The sequence below is a fragment of the Procambarus clarkii genome, unplaced genomic scaffold (assembly GCF_040958095.1).
Source record: "Procambarus clarkii isolate CNS0578487 unplaced genomic scaffold, FALCON_Pclarkii_2.0 HiC_scaffold_96, whole genome shotgun sequence".
In the NCBI taxonomy this organism is placed as follows: Eukaryota; Metazoa; Arthropoda; class Malacostraca; order Decapoda; family Cambaridae; genus Procambarus; species Procambarus clarkii.
The window spans coordinates 5,367,858-5,381,894 of record NW_027189129.1 but is presented as its reverse complement, the minus strand read 5'-3'; the positions used below and the strand labels follow the sequence as shown (position 1 = coordinate 5,381,894).

Genomic DNA, 14,037 nt, shown 5'->3' with positions numbered 1-14,037 from the left:
AACGCAAAACGCGCTCCGGACCCAAACGCCGTGGCACGCAAACAACGACACACAAAGACGACACACCCCCGGTCCGACCAATGAAGCACCAACAAACCCTGGACCCCTCCAGAATGCAGCAGCCCCATCCCGCGCCAGAAAAGATGGAGACTGCTGCCACCAAACAACCAAAACGCTAAAACCGAAGGGGCACTACCAACCGAGGAGAAGACAGAGCACGCTGACCAGAGACCAGGATGGTGCAAGCGGCGCACGAACAAGCCGGAGGTGAAACGACGCACAAGACAGCTGACTAACGGTGCAGAAGTAACACCAAGACCGAAAGCAAGCTGAAGCGGCTCCGCCCGCGCCGCACGAAAAGAGGCGACAGTATGCGGCAAGATGACGGCCCCCAACCCCCACCAGAAAACCAAGCCGAGAGTAAACCAAGCCAACAAGAGTAACCACCTAAGAAGGGACAGGAAAAGGAAGGACCGCCAAAATACCTCATACTGCCGCCAAGAGAAGCACGCAGGTGGGACACCTACCACGAAGCCACCCGACCACCAACCGGAGGCGAGACCGCGAGGCAGAACATAAGCAGCCCCGACAAGGCCCCTCCGAGCCCAGGAAAAAGGCGGAGCCGCGGGAAGATCTCGGGCGCGACCATCGAAACCCAGGCGGTACAAGGACATGGAACGTCTGCCGAACAGAAAATCTCCCCAAAACATGCAAGCCCGGCAGGAGTTCAGAAACGACGGGTCCGACGTGAGACATCGCAAGACCCCCCCCCCCCAAAAAAAAAAAACCAGCAGGGCTAGCTAGGAAACCAAAGAAGGCGGAAGGGTCGCCGCCAGAACAGTACCCGAACCAAGGGGTACGAACAACTGCAATAGACCGAGACAAAGAAGCACATCACAGGACACAGGCTGACCAACACCTAAGAACACACACAGAATATCCCTGCTGCAGAGGAGGCAGGAAGAAAGAGCAGAAGCACAAAAACCCCAGGAGAACAACCAGGGGTGGACAATCAGGCAGGGACAGAAAAAAACCCACGCAATCCCCAGGCACAAAACAGCAGCAAAGTGCCACTCCACAACCAGACACAGGAACAAGGACACGCCACCGTGAAACACGGTACCAATGCACACGTGCAGCAGCAGCAACAGGCACCACTGCAACATGCAACATGTAAATAGCACCTCCCTTCTGCAAAGGCAGAGAACGGAGCAGGCAGACCCCAGACAGGGCCAACGGAGACACGACAAAACCCTGCAGGCCCAGAAACCTGCACCAGGCGACCGACGGCGGAGAAAACCCCGCTCGATACCTGCTGGATGAGGTACTGGGAGCTCTTTCACACCTCAAGCCCGGCCCAAGGCCAGGCTAGACCGGCCAGAGGGTGGCCCACCAGGCAGCTGCTAGGAGCAGTCCACCGGCCCACATACCCCTACAACCAGGACGGGCCGGAACTGCCATACGAAAACAGGCTAGTGCGCCCTGGAAGTCCACAGACGAACCAGCAAGAAAGCTTATGCTCGCAAGTAGGTCGTGTAACAAGCACAGACCTCTGATGGTAATACAGTGTTCCCCAAAAGTGCCAATAGCACCACTGCACTCCACTGGTACTATCCTGCAAGTTCTACCAGATAGGCGGGACCCAAGAGCCAGAGCTCAAATCCTGCAAGCACAGCCAGGAGCCTTACCAGGTGAGTACAGAACCAACCCTACAACCCCCACCCCTCACAACATTAAAAAAGGAGGGTCCCCTGAATGACTCCAGCATGGGTTGGACATGCACATGAGGGGGACAGGAAGGGTTGAAAAAGGGACAGTCACTGATGTGCGAACGGTCTCAGTCGTACAAAAGATACCTAAATAAAGACAGGTAAATAAACAACACCGCATCCAGCGCCCGGCCAAAAGACGCCAGACCGCAGAAACTCACCTGGCGAATAGTGGCACGAACTTGACACGACGCAACCGTGCCCAGAAGAACCTGGGAGCACCGCCAGGTGAAGACGCCAGAGCCGGACCCTGCCGGACCCGCAGGAGAGCAGGGAGAGGCGAAGGAGGCGTCTACACCCATGCCACAGGGAAAACCACGGTGTCCTCCCCACAACTGGGAACCAGGACACCCCCGGCGCAAAGGGGCACATACCGCAGCCAGGGAGAAGAACGAGCGACGAAGCACTGTAGCAAAAAGGGCGCAAAACACCAGCACTAAAACACCGCCCAGACCAAAACAAACTCCACGGCACATGCGCATAACACGCTGGCCGAACCGCACACCCTCCCAGCGGGAAGGCGCCAGCCAGGACCACTGCACGAGAAAAGTAGCCAAAAGAGGAAGCAGGAACAATAAAACTGGCCAAAGAAGCAAAGAGCCCAAAAAGGAGCCCAACAGGGCGACAAGTAGCCCAACAGGGCGACAAGTAGCCCAACAGGGCGACAAGTAGCCCAACAGGGCAACAAGTAGCCCAATAGGGCGACAAGTAGCCCAACAGGGCGACAAGTACGAGGAGCCGACAGACGTTCCAATAATGCGGGAAGTAGCGAAAAATCTTCCCGTACCCTCGAGAACACAGAAAATACTCAGAACACAAGGGACACAAGGGGCAAGAACGAAGGCTGACCCCCCCCCCCCCACCAGGTAGATAAACAAAAAGAAAAATAAAACCCCGCAAGAGGACAGCGTACCCAAGCGGAACAGAGCCGGCCGCTATGATTGGTAAAGACAAGCTGCACAGTACCCTGCGCCCCACCAGTGCAAAAACTGCCCCTTACTCTAAGGCGAACAAGGGAGACAGAACACCCGAGCACACAAAGAGCGGCCGAGAACCAAGCAGTAAACGGCCAAGCAGGGGCAGGACCCAAGGAACTTGTGGAAGGTGGCCCCAAGCCCCAAGGGCAGTACTTACAGGGCACCTAGGGAAGGGAACCCTAGGCGCATGCAGCCCGAGTACTGGAGAATCATTCCCGGCTCACGCACCACCTAGAAAACAGACACCACACTCTAGGGGAGCCGGTCGGCCGAGCGGACAGCACGCGGGACATGTGATCTTGTGGTCCTGGGTTCGATCCCAGACGCCGGCGAGAAACAATGGGCAGAGTTTCTTTCACCCTATGCCCCTGTTACCTAGCAGTAAAATAGGTACCTGGGTGTTAGTCAGCTGTCACGGGCTGCTTCCTGGGGGTGGAGGCCTGGTCGAGGACCGGGCCGCGGGGACACTAAAAGCCCCGAAATCATCTCAAGATATAGGTACAGTGCTGAAACAACCACTGGAGCCGGAGCACATAACCATTGCCTATAGCATCAGCCGAAGAACTGATGAATGCAGACGAAGCTGCAAAACTTGCAACTAAGAGAAGAAATGTAGACATTTACAGACTACAGAGGCTATCACAGATTAAGAAAGTAATTAGAAACAGAGCAATGCAAAAGATGTACAGTGACCACAACACAGCAGTTGCAACATTAGGATCTGTGGGTTGGTACAAGAATTCATCCAAATACAAACCATTTAGTTTGATGAAAGGGAACAGTAGAGCAATAGAAATACACTATTGCTCTACTATTGTATTTCTATTGCTCTACTGTTCCCTTTCATCAAACTAAATGGTTTGTATTTGGATGAATTCTTGTACCAACCCACAGATCCTAATGTTGCAACAGATCCTAATGTTGCAACAACAATGCAGCTTCGTCTGCATTGTCATTTCCTATTATTCCCACATGACTTGGCACCCAGTTGATATGTACCCACCGGCCTTGTCGTTTAAGTATTTGCATTAATGATTTGACATTTGTGATCAGATGTATGTTATCACATATATGTTCATGTTGCAATGCTTCAATGGCGGTTTTCGAATCTGTATGTATGATAACATGTTGTTGGTGTTCAGCAAGAGCATGTTCGAAAGCCTTTTAAATGGCTAGCATCTCTGTTTGTAATGTCGAACACCCATTTGAGAGCCTCCAACTATTTACAAAGTTTTCTGCTTTAACTGCAGCTCTGGTTTCTTGTCCCTGCTGGTCTACTGATCCATCTGTGAAGTAAGTAAAGCTGTCGGGTGCCATGTTTGCTCCTATATGCATCTGTGCAATGCTATGTAGCAGATGAGGATTTGTCTGTTTCTTTTTCCTTCAATAAGCATAATTTTAAAGTCTGCTGGCAGAGATTCCCAAGGGGCTTGCTTAACAAAGTCTGCATGTCTTTCGTCGACACCCTTCTCAGTGACTGTGTTTGTTATATCGAATGTATTGATGGTGTTTATCGCACAATGGGTCCACCTGTTGCTATTGGAGGCTCTTCTGTCTAGAGTTAGTGCTCCAGTGATTATATCTTTAAGTGAACTGATTCTAGGTCTAGTCAATATCTTGGTCATCTTTGTTCTTGGCCTCAAGAATAGCTCGTTCACTCAGCCAATCGTGATTCTTATAATTGGTTATAATATTGGGAAATACTTTTTCAGCCAATTCTTCTTTTGACGTCACTAAATTGTAGAAGTTATGAGGCAATGAAATTCGTCCTGATGTTAGATCAACCGGCACGTTTCCGTTCCCAATTTCCAGAAATTGATGTGAGAATATCTCAGCTTATGAGTCGTTTTGCAGTTGAATACGCATATTTGTAGTTAATTTTAACATCTTTACGTGGCGCCACAAAGTAGAGTATTTCAGGCAAGCATTTATTTCGTACGCAAGTGTTGATCTAATTACAGGTAATGTTTGCATGAAATCTCCTGCAAGTAATATTAATGCGTTCCCAAATGATCTGATGTTTCCACACAAATCTTGCAATGATCGATCAAGAATCTCGAGCGATTTTTTTGTGGACCTTTGTGCATTCATCCCATACAATAAGTTTACATTTCTGCAATACTTTTCCCATGCCGGATGCTTTGGAAATGTTGCACGTGGAAGTTTTAATGAATTGCATGTTCAGTGGCATTTTCAAAGCCGAAGTAGCAGTTCTTCCACCTGGTAGCAATGTCGCAGCTATTCCGGTCGATGCAAGAGCTAAGGTTATGCCATTTTGGGATCGAAATGTTGCCAAAATCAATCTAATTAGAAAGGTTTTGCAGTTCCTCCTGACGCATCTAAAAAAAATTCTCCCAACCCGTTATTGACAGTTTGAATTTATTTAATAGTAAATGTTTTTTTGCTCAAGTGTTAGCTTAAGAATATTTGATTGCACATATGATAACAGATCTCCCGTTTTGTAATATTGTTCACGACGCAACAAAAGTTGCGTCAAAGCAGCAGATCAGATCGATTCATTGATGGCATTGAATGAGAACTTTGTTCGCGATTTCTAAGCACAAATCTTTAATCCTTATCAACTTTTCGTTGTGGATTTCTGCTGTGAAATTTATGGTCAAATTTGAATTTTCCTTCATATTCGACGGACAATATCTTCAACCATGTGCGATTTGTGTTTCTCCCATACTCTGTTGGAGATGAAGGAGAGCCGGTGGTCAATATGATTGCAAACAATGCACGAATTTGATTTGGATGTGACGTGTTGGATGTGTCATTAATGCATACATCCCAGTGTCGGTCGTTCTCCAATAAATTCAGAGCTTGACATGCATTACAGAAAGTGGCATGTCTTACACCGCTGACAAATCTCAATTGGTGGAAAGACGTTGGACCGGGAACATTTACACACAGCTTGCGATGAAAGAAGCATTCATCTTGATTGTAATGCATGGTGTCCCCTAGTCATGTCTTCCTATCGTAGTTTGTTTGAATATGCCACGTTGTCCTTCAACTCGTTCTCATCGTTTACGTCGTTCAAAGGATTTTCAACTGGCATTCCATGTGTAATACGTAGGCACTTCAGAATACAGCAACGTTTTCTTAAACGCGTCATTTTGACATAACGTGAAGAAAGCAGTTAGCGTTGTAGCCGGCGGATTCATAGCTGTTTGTTGCACATTTGCAGCTGTGAAATAAACGTGTTGTCCATTTTCAGGTTCTCAAAACAAAAACAAAAAATACTAAAAATATATTTAAATTCAAACGCCGATCAAACGACACAGCTCAATTTCACCACCAATTGCACTGAAAAAGAACAGTTAAAAAAAATGGAATGAAAAAGCGAAAAAAGAAACAAATTAGCTATACCCACGAAATGAACGGTATGGTAAACAACACAGATCAATTCCAATGCAGTGTCACAGAAAATAATTAAATCAAAATGAAAATAAAACAAAATCTAAGAAAATTCAATATGTCAATGCGATCGTAAACATTGAAAATGGAATCGTAACATATCTTATATATCATATGTTGCTCCTACGTTCAACATATGGCGCTGTTTTTAAAAAAATGCATGTTTTTACCTGTCACAGGTGAGGCATCTGAATAGTAGGTATATCAAAACACACACGTATTCGAAAGGAACGTTATGTCAAAATTTCAAAGCAATCAGTGAAGAACTTTCGGAGATTACAGCGTGTGTTGTTCATACGTCCTTCAGATGGTGCTGCTTTAAAAAAAAAACATGTTTTTTCAACTGTCACAGTTGAGGCATGTATATAGTAGGTATATAAAATTACTTGTCTATTCGAATGCAATGTTGTGTCAAGATTTCTAAGCAATCGGTAAAGAGGTTTCGAAGATTTCCATCACTTGAAAAACACACAAAAAGGCACAGCTTTAAAAAAAAACATATTTTTTCCCGTCACAGACCTTACATCTATATAGTATGTATATAAAAACCTGCTCGTATGAGAATTGAACGTTGTGTGAAAATTTCAAGGCAATCGGTGCAGAACTTTTGGAGATTAGCGATATTGAACAGACAATCATTTCCATTTTTATTTATATACTAGCAGTACCCAGCCACGTGTTGCTGTGGCTCAGCAACGCATGTGTGTTGCTGAGCCACAGCAATCTTCCCTATCCCCCAGTCCTCCCCACTATTGCCCCCCCCCTCACCCGTCTCCTCGGCCTCCCCACCATTCCCCACTCCACAGTCCCTTATTCCTTCCCCCATTCCACCATTTCCTTTTCCTTCCCACCATACCCTACTCCCCTGTCTCTTTGTCCTCCCCACCATTCTCCATTCCTCCATCCCCTCATCCCCACCATCCCAAACTCTTCCTTCCCCTCGTCCTTCCCCACCAGTACCTCCTCCCTTGACCCCCTCGTCCTCCCCACCATCTCTCACTTCCGTCCCCTCTTCATCTCCACCATTCACCACTCCCTCGCCCGATGCCTTCCCAAATGGTCTGATGTTCCCATCAGAAAATTGGGAACATTAGGTGATCTGATGTTCCCATAACTGAAATATTAGAAAAACAGTTAAAAAATTAAATGAAAACGTGAAAAAATTAAAAAATAAACTACACTAACGAAATGAACGGTATGGTAAACAACACAGCTCAATTCCAATGCAATTCACAAAAAAATAATTAAATCAAAATGAAAATAAATCAAAATCTATGAAAATTCTATTTATCAATGCAATCAGAAATATTGAAATGGAATTATAACATATTTAGTATTGCATGTGTGTTGCTCGTACATGCAACAGATGGCGCTGTTTTTCAAGTAAAACATAGTTTTACCTGTCACAGATGTGGCATCTATACTTATACTTACGAAATAAACGGTATGGTAAACAACACAGCTCAAATCCAACACAATGTCACACAAAATAATTCAATAAAAAATAAAATAAATCAAAATCTATTTTTTTTTCTTTTTAGCAGGGATAATCCTGCACGGGCCCTAAGCCTCTGGCTGGCCCACTAAGTGATGCTTGTTTTTGTTTTACTTGGGCGGAGGATGAGTATGTATGACTCGTATGGTCGCTTCAGTAAGATTTTGCCATATGTGTTTAACAACTTCCTCTGCTCTGTTGAATCGAAGGTGAAATCTTAACGGGTTTGTAACTGTGCACTGTGTTAGATAATGTTCCAGTGGTCTGTCGGGCATTTCTCCACAGTGTTGACATTTCCTCTCACCTTCCGGAACCCGTAAGCCTATTTCCCATGCACATGGGTATCCATGCCTGATGCGATGTAAGTGCACTTCTGTTGTTCTACTGCCCCCGTTCATCAAACTAAGTGGTTCGTAGTTGGTTGAATTCTTGTACCAACCCGCAGATCCTAATGTTGCAACTGTTGTGTTGTGGTCACTGTACATCTTTCGCATTGCTCTGTTTCGAATCACTTTCTTCATCTGGGAGAGACTCTGTGGTATGTAAATGTCTACATTCCTCCTCTTAGTAGCAAGTTTTGCAGCTTCGTCTGCAATGTCATTACCTAATAGTCCCACATGACTTGGCACCCAGTTGATAAGTACCCGTCGGCCTTGTCGTTGGAGTGTGTGCATGAATGATAAGACATTGGTGATCAGATGGATGTTATCACATATGTGTTCTTGTTGCAAGGTTTCAATGGCGGTTCTCGAATCTGTATGGATGATAACATGTTGTCGGTGTTCAGCAAGAGCATGTTCCAAAGCCTTTTGAATGGCTAGCATCTCAGTCTGTAAAGTCGAACACCCATTTGAGAGCCTCCAACTATATACAGAGTTTCCTGCTTTAACTGCAGCTCCGGTTTCTTGTCCCTGCTGGTCTACTGACCCATCCGTGAAGTAAGTGAAGCTGTCGGATGCCATGTTTGCTTCTATATGCATCTGTGCAATGTGACGTAGCAGATGAGGACTTGTCTGGTTCTTCTTTCCGTCAAGAGCCATAATCTGAAAGTCTGCTGGCAGAGATTCCCAAGGGGCTTGTATAACAAAGTCTGCATGTATGTCGTCGACACCCCTCTCAGTGACTGTGTTTGCCATATCGAATGTATCGATGGCGTTTATCGCACAATGGGTCCACCTGTTGCCATTGGAGGCTCTTCTGTCCAGAGTTAGTGCTCCAGTGATCATATCTTTAAGTGAACTGATTCTAGGTCTAGTCAATATCTTGGTCAGCATGCACGCAGCAATCCCCTTTACCCTTATTTCAATCGACGTGAGCTTTGTCTCTAGTCTTAGGTTCAGGATTTTAGTCCATCTGGGAGCACCTGTTATGACTCGCAATGCATCATTTTGAAGAACCTCAACGTTTGCCCACTGACCAGGAGAAAGAGTGAGTAAGGCAGGTGCTGCATAATCAACCAGGGAACGAACGGCGTGTATGTAAAACATTCTCAACACTCTGTGTCCCGCTCCTAGACGGGGCCCTGTGATTGCTCTCATTATATTTATTCGTGACTTTGCTTTCTCCTTTAGATATTGAATTTGCTTATTGAATGTCATTTTAAAATCAATCCACACTCCGAGATATCGATATTGTGTAACCCACTGAAGGTTAATGTCCTGAATGCGTAGGTGCCTGTCTGGAGCGTTGCCACCGAGTCTCATCGCCTTAGACTTCTGTGCAGATATTTTTAGCCCTAAAACACTGCATTCAGATGTCACTTGATCTAAAGCACCTTGGGCTTTATTTAGAAGTGAAGGACCCGTAACGACTAATGCTAGATCATCAGCATAGCTTAGCAATGTAACCCCTTCTGGAAAGGACATGGTAACAAGGTTTTCCATAAGGATATTAAAAAGACTAGGACTGAGGACTCCTCCTTGTGGAGTCCCATTCTCGTGCAAGTGGTAGTCCGACACTTGTCCTTGCAACTTTACTCTGGCATACCTGTGACTTAGGTAATCTTGAATCCATGCTAGCATTTTCCCCCTCACACCTTTTTTAACTAAGGTGTGTAGTATTGCTGGCGGGCTTGCAAGTTCAAACGCTTTTTCCAGATCAAGGAAGACCACTATAGCTGGACCAGAGTTAACTGTTCCTAGTAATGTTGCTATGCAGTTTGCAGTACCTACTCCTCTAGTGAAGCCAAATATGTGTTTATGAAGGTCTCCAGTCTTCCACAGTAGCCTATTTAAGACCATCCGTTCTGCAGTTTTACTAACGCATGATGTTAATGAAATGGGTCTGTAATTGCCAGGTTCATTCGGCTTAGGAATCGGTATGATGTCTGCTTTCTTCCAAGAGGGCGGTAGGTTGCCTTGCTGCCAAGACGCATTGATGACGTCCAATATCCCTCGGTCTCCAGCAGGACCTGCATGTGCGATCATTGAGTATGTAATGTTATCAGCACCTGGTGCAGTGTCCTTACCACCTTTTTTGGCTCTGCTTAGTTCCTGTTCGGTGAAGGGACAGTCACATTCGTCATTTATAGCTATGCCCTCATGAATGACTGTCATCCTCTCTTGTTTTAAGTGTTCTTGCTGCCTTCGGACCATTGCAGGAAGCTGATATGAAGCTGTTCTTTCTGCAAATTGGAGAGCAAGTCTCTCAGCCTCCTGCAATGGTTGAATACATGCCTGTGGCCGGGCTGGTCGACCTGAGATAGTTTTAATCTGACTCCATATCTTGCCAAGACTACTATGTTCATTTAGAGTTTGACACCACTCAAACCATCTTGCCTCCTTTACTTCTCTAGAAACTCGTCTTGCTTCAGATATCACCGCTCGTAGCAGAGTTCTTCCTTCTGGTGTGGGGTTTCTCTTTAGATGTTTTCTGAAGATGTTGACTCTGTGGTTCTGTTCTTTAACGTCATTACTATAGAATCAATAGTTCTTTCGTTTCGTGTTACCTGTGATAATGATTGAAATAGCTGTGTTCGCAGCAGCTGCAACGGCTTCCTGCAGATTGGTCTCGTGTATGTTCAAATCCTCAGGTGGCGTGTACGTTGCATACCATTTATCAAGTTCTTCCTGGTATACATTCCAATTGGTCTTTCCTAAATTCCACCGAGGCTGCGCAGGAGGTGTAGGAGGTCGTGCCAGGTTTAGTGTCGTGACAGTAGCATAGTGGTCACTGGTGATCACCGGGTCTACTTCCCACTTCGCCTGTTGCTGGAGTGCTGTTGAGATGAATGTAAGATCAAGGGAACCTCCTAGAATGTGAGTGGGTTCCCCAGTGTTGAGAAGTGTAATTTCAGGTACTTCACGCAGAGCTGCAGCTAAATGGCGCCCATCTGCATTGGCTGGCCAAGTTGCACCTAACTCTGGATGATGAGCATTAAAATCTCCAGCAATAATTAAATTTTCCTGCGTGGCCAAGGCAAGCACTGCCTCTGCTTCTAGTTTACGTCTAGGGGGCTTGTAGATGTTGTATATGAGGAGCTCAAAATTAGCCATATTCACTGTAACTGCTAATACCTCTACTCCATCCCCACATGAAACTGAGTCCATTTTCTTGCTGGGTATGGTGTTTCTGACTAGGGTCATTAATCCTCTTAGTCTCTCCCGCTCATACGGTAGAACATAGTGCTGATATCCAGCTAATCTGAAGGATTTCGTGGCTGGGAAAAGAGTTTCTTCCAAAACGATGATATCTGCTTTCGTGCTGATTGCAGCCTCCTGAAGTGTGTGTTTTTTATTTCCAAGGCCTTGTATGTTCCACTGCAGAATTCGTAATGGCCAAACGACGGGTTCGGGTGGTGTTGCTTGTTCTACTAGAACTCCTCCTCGGAATTGACCTCTATATTCTCCGCCTCGCAAGTCGTGTCGCTGCAAATCGGACTGCATTGATAGTTCGTGGTCATCTCCGACGTTGTTGGAATCTGTGCATAACTGTGGTCCATCGCTATGTTGTTGGAAGTGCTGCAGGTCGGACTGCATTGATTGTCCGTGGTCAACCCCGGCATTGTTGGAATCTGTGCAGAACTGTGGTCCATCACTTTGTTGTTGGTATTGCTGCAAGTCGGACTGCATTGATTGCTCGTGGCCGTTTCTTGTGTTGGCGGAACCTGTGCATCTCTGCTGTTCAATACGTCTTTGTTGGCGTTGCTGCATATCAGACTGCATTGGCTGTTGTTGTCTGTCTCCTGTGTTGGAAGATTCTGTTGATCGTGGGTGGTCACTGCTTCTTGCAGTTGCGTTTGTGAATGTTGATGTTCCGGAGTCTTGACTATCCGACTGTTGTCGGTAGTCAGTATGTCCAAGTTGCGTTGGTTGTCCTCTCGTGCTCCATCCTGTCGGAGTCTATTTCTCGTGTAACTGTGGTCTGCTGCACGATCTTGTCCATTATCACACAAGTGATGTCTTGAGTCTGTTGTTGTGAGGCGTTCTGCGTCATCTGTAGGCAATTGATAATGGTCTCTGCCATGATCTTCACGATGGTTTTCAGCTGGACCTCGGTAAAACTGTATAGCTGGTGAGCAGATTCCGAAAGTAAGTGTTTTCTGCTCTTTTGCATTTGCTGGACTTCTGCAACACTTTCGTGTAATGTCTGATTCGGAATTGACAGATTCGGGAAATTTTGCTCTGTGAGAGCGGGTGGCTGTTGTGGCTGTGCACGAGTGTTCCAGACGTTGGTGTTGGGGTATGTATTGCTGGGCAGTGTGTTGATCCTGGCCTGAGCTGTCTGTACTTTTTGTTTCCGTGCAGAGCAGGTTGTGCTCCAGGCATGATGTTTGCCTCCACAATTTGGACATTTGGCTGTTGTGGTCTGGTTTGCCTTGTGCTTGGCAATACAGTCTTTGGTTGGATGTCTCAGGCTGCACACTCCGCACCTCTCCTGTCCTGTGCAGCGTGACTGATGGTGGCCGTATTTCTGACACCTGAAGCAGCGCAGGGGTTCCAGGACGTATGCCTCTGTCGGTATGTCCCCCAATTTCCAAGACCGAAAGTTTCTGGCACATGTCCCATGACGGTCACCAGAACCTGACGCGTCGCTGCCTTGTCTACATTTGTGTGGCAACGTTCCGCACTCAGGACTTGCTTGTGTTCTAGCACTGGATCCAGGGGAAAGTCGATTGGGTATCCCAAAAGCACGACTCGTGTGCGTCGTTCTGAAGGGTCCAGCTTTACCAAGCACACAGGTTTCCCCTGCAGGACTCTTACCTTCTCTAAGTAATGTGCAGTCTGTTGGTCTTGAGGTGTCAGTATTATTTCTCCCTTCAGGTTGACTGTAATGGAAAGTTTGAGCTCTGGTTGTTCTTTTTCCATCGCCGTTACTACTCCATATGCTGTAGGAAAGTGGTCGGTCTGCATGATCTTGAATTTTGGAAGAAGTGCAGAGGCTGGCGATGTCTGGTGTGAGACTGGTGGTGTCCTCCCCTGTCCCATACTGCTGTCCTGCGGCTGGGCTGTGGAGAGAGGAACAATGGCTGACACTGGCTGGCGTGAAACCGGTGGTGTCCTCTCCTGACTCATACTGCCGTCCCGCGGCAGCGTTGCGGACAGAGAAGCATTTACTGACACTGGCTGGTGTGTGACTGACGCTGTCCTCTCTAGGTCCATTACGTCCGCTGACTTGCTGGTAGAAGCAAGTGGTAAAGCCTCGATAGCAGTTTTCTTTGGGGCCTGCTGCACATCGGTCCACCGTCCCTCCTCGTCCGAAAGCTGCTTCCATTCCCTCTTGCGCTGAGCCTTTTCCCATGGCTCTCTTCACGTAGTGAGAACCGACTCAAACCACCGGAGCAGCAGGCGACACGTCCTCACTGCACGGTAGCTCAGGAGCAACTCCTCAAAATCTATGAAAATAAAATTTATCAATGCAATCGGAAACATCGAAATGGAATTCATAACATATTTAGTATAGCATGCATGTTGCTATTATGTGCAACAGATGGCGCTGTTTTTCAAAGACTCATATTTTTACCTGTCACAGGTGAGGCATGTATATAGTAGATATATAAAAAGACGCGCCTATTTGAATGCAACTTTGTGTCGAAATTTCAAAGCAATTGGTAAAGAGGTTTCGAAGGTTTCCCTCATGTAAAAAACACATGCAAAAACACAGTTTTTAAGAAAAATCATGTTTTTTTTCCGTCACAGACGTGACATCTATATAGTACGTATATAAAAACTTGCTCGGATGCGAATGGAACGTTGTGTGAAAATTTCAAAGCAATCGGTGAAGAACTTTCGCAAATTAGCGATTTTGAACAAACGAACATTTCCATTTTTATTTATATAGATTTTTTTCATATCTACATTCCATTTTTTAACTGTTTTTCTTATATTTCAGTGTTGGGAACATCAGATCACTTGATGTTCCCAATCTTCTGATGGGAACA

General features: G+C 46.1%; 1 non-coding gene across 1 annotated transcript in view; it reads right to left on the bottom strand.

Annotated features, from left to right (window-relative positions):
• The window catches only part of LOC123751039 (uncharacterized), a 33,242-nt gene that overhangs the window by 10,927 nt on the left and 8,278 nt on the right, over window positions 1–14,037 (bottom strand). Inside the window, exon 3 of the transcript XR_011226211.1 lies at window positions 3,967–4,127. This is a non-coding gene — a transcript (uncharacterized protein). The remainder of the gene's footprint in view (window positions 1–3,966; window positions 4,128–14,037) is intronic.